The 13,534-nt window shown below is 42.6% G+C and overlaps 1 long non-coding RNA gene across 1 annotated transcript in view; it reads right to left on the bottom strand.

The window, feature by feature from the left end:
- Positions 1 to 5,310: 5,310 nt before the first annotated feature.
- LOC144326138 (uncharacterized) overlaps positions 5,311 to 13,534 on the bottom strand; it is a 65,428-nt gene continuing 57,204 nt past the window's right edge. Inside the window, exon 6 of the long non-coding RNA XR_013391293.1 lies at positions 5,311 to 7,614. This is a non-coding gene — a long non-coding RNA (uncharacterized LOC144326138). The remainder of the gene's footprint in view (positions 7,615 to 13,534) is intronic.

Raw genomic sequence — 13,534 nt, 5'->3', positions numbered from 1 at the left:
TTGTTCATTTAACAACAACAACACTTTACATCCACCCCAAGGCTGGAGGGAATGGCTATTCTTAAATCAACAACATCTTAATTATGGAACTGTTAATTTTATTTTATTTGCATTTATATCCAGCCAATGGGTCCTCTATGTCGCAGCAGAGTCAAAGTTAAGAAAGCAAACCATCCAAAATTCAAGCAATTTAAGATAAGCGTTCTGCTTTTGTGTGAGAGGCTGTGTGATCCTGCCAAGGTTCAAGGAGATACAAAGGGGCACACAGTCAATCTGCCAAAACCTCTGGCAACTGCATGCAAAACGGTTGCAAGGTCTCTGCATTTGAGAACTGATCTAAGCCTGATATGAATGGATGTGAATGGGAAAATTTCTCAATTGATTTTTGTTTGCTTTGGCTAAAGCTTTTGGGCATTCATCCAGCAAAACAGTAACAAGGGCCTTTTCAAAGTGTTTCAACGAAACAATCTATGCTGAGTGGAAGGGTGATTTGAGGATCAAATTCCCACTTATATTCTACTTCATTCATGTATTGCCCTAGTTAGTAGTAGCAGCAGCAGCAGCAGCAGCAGCAGCAGCAGCAGCAGCAAATTATAAATGGAATCATACCAGCATGGAGTGCTCATGGTAGCCCATATAATCTCAGTCATGTTTACTATACTTACCAAGTAGTTTAGTAGTTTTATTCCCATATTCAGGGAAGGGACAAAGCTTAGTGACAAAGCAACGGCACTGTGTGTGGAAAGTTCCAAGTTCATTCCCCAACATCTCCAGGTTGCACTGCCAGAGAACCCTGCCTGAAACACAGGACAGCCACTGTCAGTCAGTATAGACAACACTGAACTGCATGGACTGATGAGTCTGACTCGGTATGAAGCAACCTTCTATGTTCATATCCTGGTGAGATGCTACTAGCCAGTGTACCCTAGAAGTAGGGAACATTTTCTGGCCAGAGAGCCAGATCTTCATCTCCTCCACCCCATAGGCCATCATAGTGACATCAGGTGCTTTCCTTTGTTTGAGGTCTTGGTACTTCAAAGCAAGCGAACTGTGGGACTGCTTACAAAGGGCTTTAAAGCTACCCCACTCCAACTTCTCCTTCAAACCTCTGTAGCTTGAATGAAAAGTGTGTGTTTGTGTGTGTGTGTGTGTGTGTGTGTGTGTGTGTGAGAGAGAGAGAGAGAGAGAGAGAAGGTGTGCTTTAATCCACCTATCATCTTTACCCTAATAAATGCATTTTTGTACACATGACTTGGATGGAGAACTGCATTTCAAAATTCAGAGAAATGTGAATTTAGGGTGGCTGCATTTTTTATTGCATAGTGTTTTGGAAAATCAAAATTAGGTAGGTTTGCCTTTAGAAAGGAAAATAATAATAAAAATTATCCCCAGTATCCAGGCAGATCTTGGTGCAGTCATTCCTGCTTGCATGTTACTTTTGCATGCAAGCAGAGTGCCTGAAGAGGGCCACGGTTTTAGCCCAAACAGAACGTCCCTTTTATCTCTTCCTTCCTTCAAGGGCTGCAGAGGCTAAACATGGTAGGTGAAGCCAATCAAGAACCTAAGAATATTTTACTGCCCAAGAGGATGTCATAGTCTGATGCTCTGCTGAAGCACCACACAGAATAGCTGCTAGTCCCAGTGGGAACATCCCTGTGTCAGGAGACAGGAACCCCTGGAGCTAGAAATGATATATTATCCTGGCTTGGGCCTGACTTGAGGCATGATGTATTATGTTACCTGGTGCTAAGCTGTTTAGGGCTTGAAAGGCTCAAACCAGCCCTTTTAATTGAGGCAGATGCAAATATGAAGCCAGCTGAGCTGGTGTAAAAATAGAGATGTATGTCTGGCCCTATGACCACCAGAAAAGTTGGCAGCTGCCTTCTGCACTATTGAAGCTTTCAGACTGGCTTCAAAAGGCACTTCCATGTAAAACTGCACTACAACAATCCAGCATGGAAGTACCCAAAGCATGGGTGGCTGAAGCCAAGTCTTCTCTAGGAAAGACCCTGGCTGCCTTATGAGCCAAATGTGATAGAAGGCACTCCTAGCAACCACTGCCAATTGGGCATCCAGGGATGGCAAAGGTTTAGGGAATACCACCAAACCAAGGAACCACTGAAGACCAGTATCATATTTCTCCATCCTTATCATTTAGCTCAGAAGGATGTCATGCCTGGTGGTCTCAAAAGCTGCTAAGAGTTCCAGGAGAACCAACAAGGCAGAGAACTCCCCCAATCTATCCTTCACTGCAGGTGACCCATCGAAGAAATCAAAGCAGTTTCTTTTCAAATACCAGTCTTAAAGCCAGATAGGAATGGATCTAAGCAACTGGTTTAATTCAGAAAACCTTGAAACAGAGGCAAATGGGAAGGCAGATTTTCTCCACTGTTTCAGATGTGTACTTCTCTCCCATACCATCAGGCTATTCTTGTTATTTTTTTCATTCTTTAGACTTCAGAGCCTTTCCACATATGGGGTAATGGATTTACTCTAATTTCCCTGGAAAACAAAAAAACAGAAATATCAAATCCCTGATTTTATGAATAGTGAATACATATGGCCCAGGGCTGTGTTTCAAACTTTTCCTTTAAACTGTGGCCTTTGGGATATGCCTGCTGGAAATTAAACAAATAACTCAAAATGCTGACGAGGTTTGCAGTTGTACAATGCTATCCCGGAACTGGGGACAGAGAACAATTTAGTGGTTATGCATGTATAAATTCATAGACGTAATCACTTGACCCTGCATGTTTATTCTGCAGAATTCAGGGTCACGAAGGAAGCAGTCCAGTGTCTATCAAATCTGAAAATAATCACAAGATTTACAGACTTCAGGTTAGTCATCCTAGAATCAATGTTTTTATAGGGAAAGTTTTGTATCCCCCCCTCCTCTACCCCCTTAATGCTTAAATTATTACTCCAGTTTTATTCCAGTTTCCTAGAACCCAGAAGAATGTTTGCAAATGGAAAACCATTGAGCGTTTGCAAAATCAAAAGAAGGTGTAGTTCTCCATCTAGAGGCACTATGTCATATTCCCAGCCTGCAGGGATTCCAAGTTTTTGTGCACCCATAAGCAAAATACCTGGCTGGAGGCATCCTAGGTGTCATGCAAAAAGATGGCATCCATCTCCAGAAGAGAGGAGAAAAGAGGCCACTAATTTGGATAAACTGTGTATGTGCTCACTTATATGTATAGACAAACATTTAGAAATTGTTACTGTTACAACATGAACCAGCCTACAGCCTGCAGTCTTCATCAGAGGGTCCACTCTACGTGCCTCATCCAAGGGTGGTACATGAGAATGGGCTTTTGCAGCGGTGGCCCCAATTTTGTGGAATACTCTCCCCAGGGAATGTAAGAAAAAAGCCATGGTTTCAAGGGCACTTCCCAGCCAATAAAGCACAAAGCAAAGCAGTAACTCTTTACTTCTGCAGCTCTGGAGGCCTATGCACACCAATCTAGCATATAGGCAGCTATTCCCAGGTCTGGTCTCTATGGAGCAGTTGCAGCAACTGGAGACCACTCCTAGTTTATGTACCTTCTCCTGATGAGCTGTGCATATGTAGTCAGAGACTACATCTGCATGAAAGCTGCTTCAGCTCCTCTCACTTCAATTCTCTATTGGTTCTGGAAGACAGTGGTGCAGAAGAGGCTGGGGAAGAACCTGGCCCTGCACTTACTTGGCATGCCTCTTCCTCCAGTTGTGAAGCTTTGTCTGCCTCTGATTCTTGCTTCCTGGCTGGGACAGGTCCCCACAGACCACTGCCCCCCTCTTCCGTGTCAGACGCCAGCCTCCCTTCCCTTGGTGCAGAAACCAAGGGGGATGTATGAGGCCCCCACAGTGCCCATGGGCTCCACATTGGGGATCCAAGCTCAGAAGAGTCAGAAGGGAAGCTGGGGTAGAGCCAGTGTATGGATCCTTTTCATCCTGAAGGCCACATTCTCTTCTGTGCAACCTTTTGGAGGTTACATGTCAGGGCAGGGCAATATAAATTTCAGCTTTGTACAAATGGCTTGTTTCTACACACTTACACACCCTTCTCTGTCCTTCATCCAGGTAAGCAAGACTCATTCGGAGAGTTCAAGGGCACATTCAAGCTGGGCAAGGTCACTAAAGCAATATCTGAAACAATGCCAGCAAGGTGTGGCCTGGGGAAAGATGGTGTGGCTCAAGAGTATGTGTGAACTGCGGAGAGTCCCACAAGGGCCACACAGAGATACTTTGAAGGTTGCATTTGGCCCCTGGACCTGATGGTCCTGACCCCACTGTGTGGCAAGCAGCGCAAGTTGGTCTGTTAAAGAAAACAGGGCACTGCCACACCAACCTCAGTCTGCCACCACCTGCTCACCTTCTTACTTAAAACGAATCCAGGAGGTGGCATTGGTTGTCAGCTTCCTCCTCCTCCTCCTGCTTAGTCTCAGTGTTGCCCTTGTAGATTTCAGTAGGGAGAAGGGGGCCTATAATTAGTCCCCATCTCCACTATACGTTGTGATGAACCAACAGAGATGCAGATAGGAATACCTTCCTACAAATTAAGTAATTTCAGGCTCTGAACTGATACCCACAGGGCTCCGTTGGACCAGAAGGTCTCTAAAGGCCTTCCTCTTTGGGCTGAGCAGGAGTGATCTTCTTGGCTCCGACTTCCTGATTCATTTCTGAAAGCTGTCTATCACTCAGCCTTGACAAAGAGAAGGTGATCCTTCAGATATGTCAGCCTTCTCCAATTTGATGCTATCCAGTCATGCTGGCTGGGACTCATGGGAGTTGTAGTCCAAAACACGTTGACAACCCCATGTGCCTATCTTTTGGTTTCTTCAAAACAGCTGAGTGAATACACAAAGTAAATAAGTGTAAGGAGAAAACAGCTTGAAATGAAGTAGCCCCAAATAGTTGCACAATTCCTTGTCAATGTCCTGTGACAGTGCCCTGGACGTTGACCTTGGAAAACTGTTCTCTTGTTGCCTATGGATTGAGCTGCAAACTTTATTATGTACATCTCATTTGTTTTTCTTTCTAAAAAGGAAAGCACACAGATGAGTAAACTCAATTTAGAAGGAATACTGGTAAGCCGTCCAATGTAATTTGATTTAAAAGTACTGGATTATACTAGCATTGTAAGAGTAACCTGATCCCTTTAATTTTTTTTTTTTAAAGTGAACTTGGTCATTCTTTCTCAAAACCTTTGTATGAAACAACTTTTATCAACTTGTGACCAAAAAAAAAGTTGGGTTTTTTGCTCATAGCTTGGAAGTAGTTAAATAAATTAAATGGCTTATTATTCAGTTGCTTAATTTTTTCATACACAAAGGCCTGGTTGTTTTGCTCATGTGGGATGGATTCCATCAATAACCTTTCTGTCAAAGCCCCATGGAATTGAATGGGAATTAAATGCTTCCCACTGACAAATACTTTATACTGTATACAGTGGTACCCCGGGTTACAGACACTTCAGGTTACAGACGCTTCAGGTTACAGACTCCGCTAACCCAGAAATAGTACTTCAGGTTAAGAACTTTGCTTCAGGATGAGAACAGAAATCGTGCAGTGGCAGCGGGAGGCCCTATTAGCTAAAGTGGTACCTCAGGTTAAGAACAGTTTCAGGTTAAGAACAGACCTCCAGAACAAATTAAGTTCTTAACCTGAGGTACCACTGTACTTTTTTTCTGCTCCACTGCCAATATCTTAGCAATGACAGGAGATGGAAGCTCTTACAGCAGTGATGGCTAATGCCCATGAATCTACTAAATCTCATTTTAAAGTGGGGATGGGGAACCTGTGGTCCTTGGGTTCCAGCTCCTACTAGCCCCACCCAGCATGGCCAGTGGTCAGGGATGATTGGAGTTGGGCATCCAGTAACATCTGGAGGGCCACAGGTTACTGACTCCTATTTTAATTTAAGCAAAAGGCTATCCCTCCATCTTGTGGCAGTGAACTCCATGAATTAAGTATGCATTGTGCAAAGAAGGAAGTGCATTGGTTTGCCTTTTCTGAATCTACTGCTCATCAATCTGACTGGGTGACCCCCAAGTTCACAGGGCATTTCTGCACTAGGCTTATGTTCACATCTGTGAATTGAAATGCTGGAAGGTCATTTCCCCCTGCTGTGTTTCCAAGTCGCTTTCTCCCATTGCTGTTAGCATCAGAGTAAGGGCAAGGATACCTTCACCTGATGACTTCTTTTTGCATGCCAAGCAAAGCTTTCATGTGCACATGTGCAAAAGTCTCCTCTTTGCAGCACAATTCCTTGTGGTTTTCGAATCACAAGGAAGCTGGGCTGAGGGAAGGCACATCAAAGAGTATTCTTCTAAAAGCAACAGGATACAGATGGCTTATCATCACTATCATTATAGAATTTATTGCTCACCAGTCACCTGAAGATCCCAGGGCAGGTTACAACAATCAAAGCACAAGATTATACAATAATAAAAACAGTTTAAAACAACTTAAAATTACAAGAATGGGGAAGCAGGTGCTTCAGTAGGTGCTGAAAAGACAGCAGAGATGGTGCCTGTCTATGCTTTAATGGGAAGGGATTCCAGAAGGCAGATGCCACAACACTGACAGCCCAATTCCTATATTGTGCATCCAATCATTGGTGCTGCCCAAAAGCCCAGGAAAATGCAAACACTAAAAATGAAGGCTAGGATCAGGATCATTCCATAGATCAGGAGCAGAAAAATCCAATTCTCTTGTTGCCAGCCTTCAGGCTTCCCTTGCATGTGGCACACAGAGGATGGCCTCAGGTGATGATCTAAGGGTCCAGGCGGGTCAATACAGAGAGAGGTGGTCCTTAAGTATCCTGATACCTGTTCCTTTTAAACTGGAAATGACAAGGGTTGGACCTGGGGCCTTCTGCATGCACTCTGGTACTCAGCTATGGAGGCCACACTCTCTTCAGGCCCAGCAACAGCATTCCTACTTTGGGGAAGAGGCTGTCCTGTCCCTGTCACATAATCAGACCACAGCGAAAGGTAATGCAGATGCAGCCTCCCTCATATTGTTCCTCCACTAGTATAATTATCTCTTCTCCTACCAAACTCTCACATTATCCTGTGTGGGATATGGGGGACAGCAAAGGGACCATAGGGAAGAGGAGGGCAGAGGAGTCCACAGCTGCATCCTCTATCACAGCTGGAGACCTTGTTAAAGAGACACAGTGCTCCTCTGTGTTATGACCTGGCAACTCTGCAAGGAAGAACAGGACATGTATAAGGTTAGAAAGAAGTGTGTGTATTTCTCTGTCCTGGAGCTTAGACAGTTGCTTCCTTTCATGAGTGCAGATGGAACACTTAATCTGGTTCGGCAAGTTTCAGCGGCATTGCTAGATGATGTGGCAAAATGTCATCTTCGATTATGGTAGAGATCTAGAAGGGGCTAGTTTATGCAGCTCCTAAATCTCTGCCATCATCAAAAGACATCCTTGACCTGTGTCATCTGGCAATTCTAGGGAACTCTGCTGAACCAGATTAAGCGTTCCATCTGCCCCAGCACTGTCAGTCATGAATGGAAGCAACTCTCCAAGGTATAGATGAATCTGTCTATCCTTGGTCTGTGTTGCATATGCAGGTGTTCACTCATAAGTCCTTTTCAATCTGTTTATGAGATAGCCTGCAATGAAAGAAACAACAGATCCACATTAAAGCACACATTTGAATGAACATCTAGTCACATATTTTTAAAGACCTTTCTTTGCAAAATACACATTTCTACAAGTATTTTTGTTAATATCTGGTTATTGGAGATATAAGGAAAAGTATCTATACACAGTGTACCACCCAATTGCTTAGTAGGAAGTAAACCTGCTCTTGCCTTCCAGTGACCTGACCAATGAGTGCAAAAGCATTGGGATGACTGACAAATGTTGAACTTTTCTTTATTTCTTATTTTATATGGCCAAGGCTGGATTAAGACATGCTGAATCCCAAAGCTATGCCAAGTTTAAGAAATCCCATAGCATTATAAAAAATGTCTAGTATTCTAACAGAAATGACAATGAAAATAGAAATGGATACTTGAACTAATTATTTTTGTAATATAAATTATAGTCATTTCTGCACATACTAATAAGCAAAATATGAGAAAAGAAATCACTTAGCCATTGAGTATATTTTTGCCATGTCTGAATGATACTGTTTGCTTCTGACTCTGTTTTCGCTGTTGAGTTTTTTAACCATTTAGGTAAAAGTTGCAATTCGGTGATTTTTTGCCAGTTAGATGTGCCTCATAAGGCTCATCCACATTTCAAGAGGTTTTTCTTTCAGCCCGCCACTTTCTCGAGGAAAATCCGTCTTTTACTGCTGAATCAGAACAAATGCCAATCTACAGAAAACCCGATTGATATTTGCTCTAAATCAATAATAAACCATGGGTATTCTGAGTGGTATCTGGTTAGGGGGGGGGGACCCCTTTTGAATTCATGCCTAGAAATCACTGCACAGATGGAAGTGTGGACAAGCCCATAATCTGAGGCTCTAAACTGTGTGTAAATGTGGCACCATATACAGTGGTACCTCAGGTTAAGAACTTATTTCATTCTGGAGGTCTGTTCTTAACCTGAAACTGTTCTTAACCTGAAGCACCACTTTAGCTAATGAGGCCTCCTGCTGCCGCTGCGCCTCCGCTGCACAATTTCTGTTCTCATGCTGAAGCAAAGTTCTTAACCCGAGGTAATATTTCTGGGTTAGTGGAGTCTGTAACCTGAAGCATATGTAACCTGAAGCATATGTAACCCGAGGTACCACTGTACAGAGCTCTCTCTCATTATTGCCTCATGACCAAGTATTTGTAGCTCAGAGGAATACTGCTCTTGAACATGGAGCTTTCATTTAACTGTGTGACAAATAGCTATTGGGAGGCTCCATCGCCTCAATGAATTTGTCTAATCTCCCTTTAAAGCAGGAGATGCAGTTTTGTCCCATCACTGCATCTTGTGACAGCAAGTTCCATATGAATTGCATGTTGCCTAAATAATTTCCCTCTCTCCTGGATCAACTGCCTGTCAACTTCATGAAGTGGTCGTGACTTCTAATATTATGGGAGAAGGAAGGTTACATAGAAACTGTCTCACAACCACTTTATCTACACCATTTAAAACTCTATAGGTCCACCATAAAGGAATACTGAGAAGGATGTGCACAAGAAAGCCCATTGGAGATTTTTGTTGTTATTGGGGTTTTTTAACTGGAAAACTTTAAGTTTTATATGAATGCATGAAATGGACGTAGGCAGAGATGGAGGAGAAATTTGATTCTATTTGCATTAATTATTATTGTTGTTGTTGTTTAGTCATGTCCGACTCTTCATGACCCCATGGACCAGAGCACGCCAGGCACTCCTGTCTTCCACTGCCTCCCGCAGTTTGGTCAAACTCATGTTGGTAGCTTCGAGAACACTGTCCAACCATATCATCCTCTGTCATCCCGTTCTCCTTGTGCCCTCAATCTTTCCCAACATCAGGGTCTTTTCCAGGGAGTCTTCTCTTCTCATGAGGTGGCCAAAGTATTGGAGCCTAAGCTTCAGGATCTGTCCTTCCAGTGAGCACTCGGAGCTGATTTCCTTAAGAATAGATAGGTTTAATCTTCTTGCAGTCCATGGAACTCTCAAGAGTCTTCTCCAGCACCATAATTCAAAAGCATCAATTCTTCAGCGATCAGCCTTCTTTATGGTCCAGCTCTCACTTCCATACATCACTACTGGGAAAACCATAGCTTTAACTATACGGACCTTTGTTGGCAAGGTGATCCCTCTGCTTTTTAAGATGCTGTCTAGGTTTGTCATTGCTTTTCTCCCAAGAAGCAGGCGTCTTTTAATTTCGTGGCTGCTCTCACCATCTGCAGTGATCATGGAGCCCAAGAAAGTAAAATCTCTCACTGCCTCCATTTCTTCCCCTTCTATTTGACAGGAGGTGATGGGACCAGTGGCCATGATCTTCGTTTTTTTGATGTTGAGCTTCAAACCATATTTTGCGCTCTCCTCTTTCACCTTCATTAAAAGGTTCTTTAATTCCTCCTCACTTTCTGCCATTAATGTTGTGTCATCTGCATATCTGAGGTTGTTGATATTTCTTCCAGCAATCTTAATTCTGGTTTGGGATTCATCCAGTCCATCATTGCTTGATGAATTCTGCATGTAAGTTAAATAAGCAGGGAGACAATATACAGCCTTGTCATATTCCTTTCCCAATTTTGAACCAATCAGTTGTTCCATATCCAGTTCTAACTGTAGCTTCTTGTCCCACATAGCGATTTCTCAGGAGACAGATGAGGTGATCAGGCACTCCCATTTCTTTAAGAACTTGCCATAGTTTGCTGTGGTCGACACAGTCAAAGGCTTTTGCTTCGTCAATGAATTATTATTATTATTATTATTATTATTATTATTATTATTATTACTATTATTATTATTAATATAAAGGTGAACCTATCTAATTTGCATTTTCCAAAGAAATGTGTGAACCAAAACACAACCATCCTTCTAAAAACTGCACTTCACTGAATTTTGCAGTGCAGTTTTTCAGTCAAGTAATCTGCACAAAAATGCATATAGTGTGCATAAAATGCACATATTCGTGAAAATAACATAGAAATGCATCATATTAGGAGAACTGCTTTGCAAAAAATTGTGGATAGTAAGCAAGAGGTGATGTGGAAATGTGGAGAACTGAATTTAAGATTGGAAGAATGAGAAACTGAGAGAACGAAAAAAATGACAGATTTACCCACCCGTAAGAGTAGCACCAGTTGCACTAAAGATCAGACTATGTTAATGACACATTGGATAGACCTACATCACAACAGGATTAGCTTGAAGTCCTTCTCAGAGGAGAAACTCCTAACGCCTCCTCCCCAAATTTGAGTGTGCTCCTGTCTCCAGCTGTGCGAAATGTTAAGCGGCATGAAAACCCATCCAAGCAAATTAGCAGAACTTTGGAACGGCTAAACAGGCCCCCAAAGGTCGCCTACAGTATAGTGCAGCTGAAAAGAGGAAGAGGCTGACAGCGGTGTGCAAACTGCCACTGAAATTCGTTTTGGAACTTGAGGGTTATGATCCTCTTAATGAAAATTTGACAAGATCCCATCAAGACAGACAGCTGTCACTGCTTTTAATTTTCTTTTTCTTTTCTTTTTTTTAAAAAAGTTAACAATATATCAGTTATAACATTCATTCCCCCAGCTAGAAAGGTTATGCATCTGGGCCTGGAAAAAAAATGTTTAAAAAGAAATGGTCACCCCTAGAGACTCCACGGCCTGGAAATGATTTCACTGAACTGCTATGCAGATGGATTAATTCCAGTACTGTAAAGTCAACATGGCCGAACACTAGCTATATCACAGTCTTCATTACTGTGGTCTGGATCAGGTTTGATGAAGTAATTTCCCTTGGGTTTAGCACTTAGGAAGCATATAGGGCGTCCTTCTCGAATTTGATTTGAGAGTTGTCCTCCCCCCACTCTCCTCCCCACCTTTCCAGCTAAATTGGGCTTTATCAGTTGCACATGGACCTCTATGGTTTGGAGGAGTTTCAAACGAGGGCCATATGTTTTGTGGCATACAATGCCCAAACAATTGGATGCATGAAATGAGATTCATTTCTTGCTTTTCTCCCTCTCCCTCTCCCTCTCCCCCTCCCGTCTCAGTCATAGATGATAGAATTAATAACAAATGATACAACACTCCACTGAAGCATGTTCATATAGAGAGAGCCAGCTCTGTGGGGTCCTTGCTTCTTTGAGGTGGATCCTACCTCCACAAAGAAAAGGGAGCACTTCGTTGCTAAAAACTCACAATCACCTAGGGCTTTGAATTCTGATCCACCTGTTCTTTATAGTAATGATCAATGGCAGTAGTGCCTCTGGGGCAGGACTTTGGGACAGGAGCTCAGGGCCCCATTCAGCAGACTGAGCAGGAGTGCTGCCGAACACAGCACATTTTGAAGTGTGTAAAGTAATACACAAGATCATTTTAAGAGATCTCCACCACCAACACCCGCCACACCATTAAGTTCAGAGTCTAGGGTTACTTAACTGCACTGCTTTGTCAAAGCAACACAAAACAGAGTGAAATTGTATCTATATATTTTTATTGGGTCAGTAAGGGCAAATGCATGACACAGAAGTGAATGTCCTTTAAAACCTAAATCTACGGTCCAGATCAGTGATGTAGAACAGCTCCACAGAAGGCAGAAGAACAGACTATTTGCACTCAGCTAAGAAAGTAAAACTGTCTGAAAAATTACTCTTGTGGTCATCAGTATCAGGCCTCAAGCCATAGACAGACAGACAGATAATGATGATAGATGATAGATGATAGATGATAGATAGATGATAGATAGATAGATAGATGATAGATAGATAGATAGATTGATAGATGATAGATGATAGATGATAGATGATAGATAGATGATAGATGATAGATGATAGATAGATGATAGATAGATAGATAGATAGATGATAGATAGATAGATAGATATAGATGATAGATAGATAGATAGATAGATATAGAGACAGATAGATATAGATGCATAGATATGTGTCCCCTGCTTCATCCCCCATCCAACCATTTAAGGTGAGGAACCTCCAACCCTTGGACTTAATTAGGGCCACCAGGCCTCTCCATTTTGCCAAACCAAGCCCATCTGCTCTACACCTGATGTCTCATGTGGATGTGGATCAGATGTGGATCAGGTAAAAGCAGAACTGGGCCAAAGGCATTTTGCAAGCACCTGCAAAGTGCTTCTGCACGGTGCTTTGCAAGCACTGATAATCAGCTGGCTGCTGGAGCTAGCAGCCACAGAGCCTGCAACCATGAGCAGAATAGACTTTTCACCTCTTGTTGTTTCCTCACTCAGCATTGCCCCCTCCAGCTGACTTTCCATCCACAGGGAGCAAATATAGTTGCCTACCTCTTTTCTCTTTCAGGGCATGTTGTGCTGATTCTGAGCAGGAAACAGTCTTGGGGTGGGGGTGGGTTTAGCAGCGTTTTCACCCTCCAGTTTGCTGTCTGGTTGCTAAAACTTGAAGTCTCCTATGACTGCTTTGTAAGAAAGAGGGAAATGAGGCCAGGAGAAGGGAATTCATGTCATTTGAGGGTCACAATCAGTTTGGCCCTGAATCTCTTCTATTTAGTGAGATCATACAAATGAGACTTCAAGTAAAGCAAAGTGCTAGCAGGGAGAATAGTGTCAGATGACCATGCTACTGTCTCCTGCACTGTCTATGAGCTTGAGGGTAAACTTCTTCTTTTTTTTTTAAAGCGTTTACTAATTTTCCAATAAGAACATCCAATTAACATATCAAATCAAATCCAATAAAAATAAATAAATAAAATAAAAAGTCCAATTGTCTTCCAAAGAGAGTAAACTTCTAAAGTGGGGAGTTTCCTGTCCCTGTAGAAGCTCCCCACATTGTTTAGGCTGTGCCTAGATCATATGGGGGAGCCTCCCACATGACACAATTTTAAGAAATTGCATGGATCAAAGAATTGTGAGAACTGTGGTTTATTTCCTGAGAGCTGTTGGAGGATGCCATAAT

This window comes from Podarcis muralis, chromosome Z, assembly GCF_964188315.1.
Source record: "Podarcis muralis chromosome Z, rPodMur119.hap1.1, whole genome shotgun sequence".
NCBI classification, from domain to species: Eukaryota; Metazoa; Chordata; class Lepidosauria; order Squamata; family Lacertidae; genus Podarcis; species Podarcis muralis.
The sequence above is the reverse complement of the archived record's forward strand: the minus strand, read 5'-3'. Positions and strand labels throughout refer to the sequence as shown.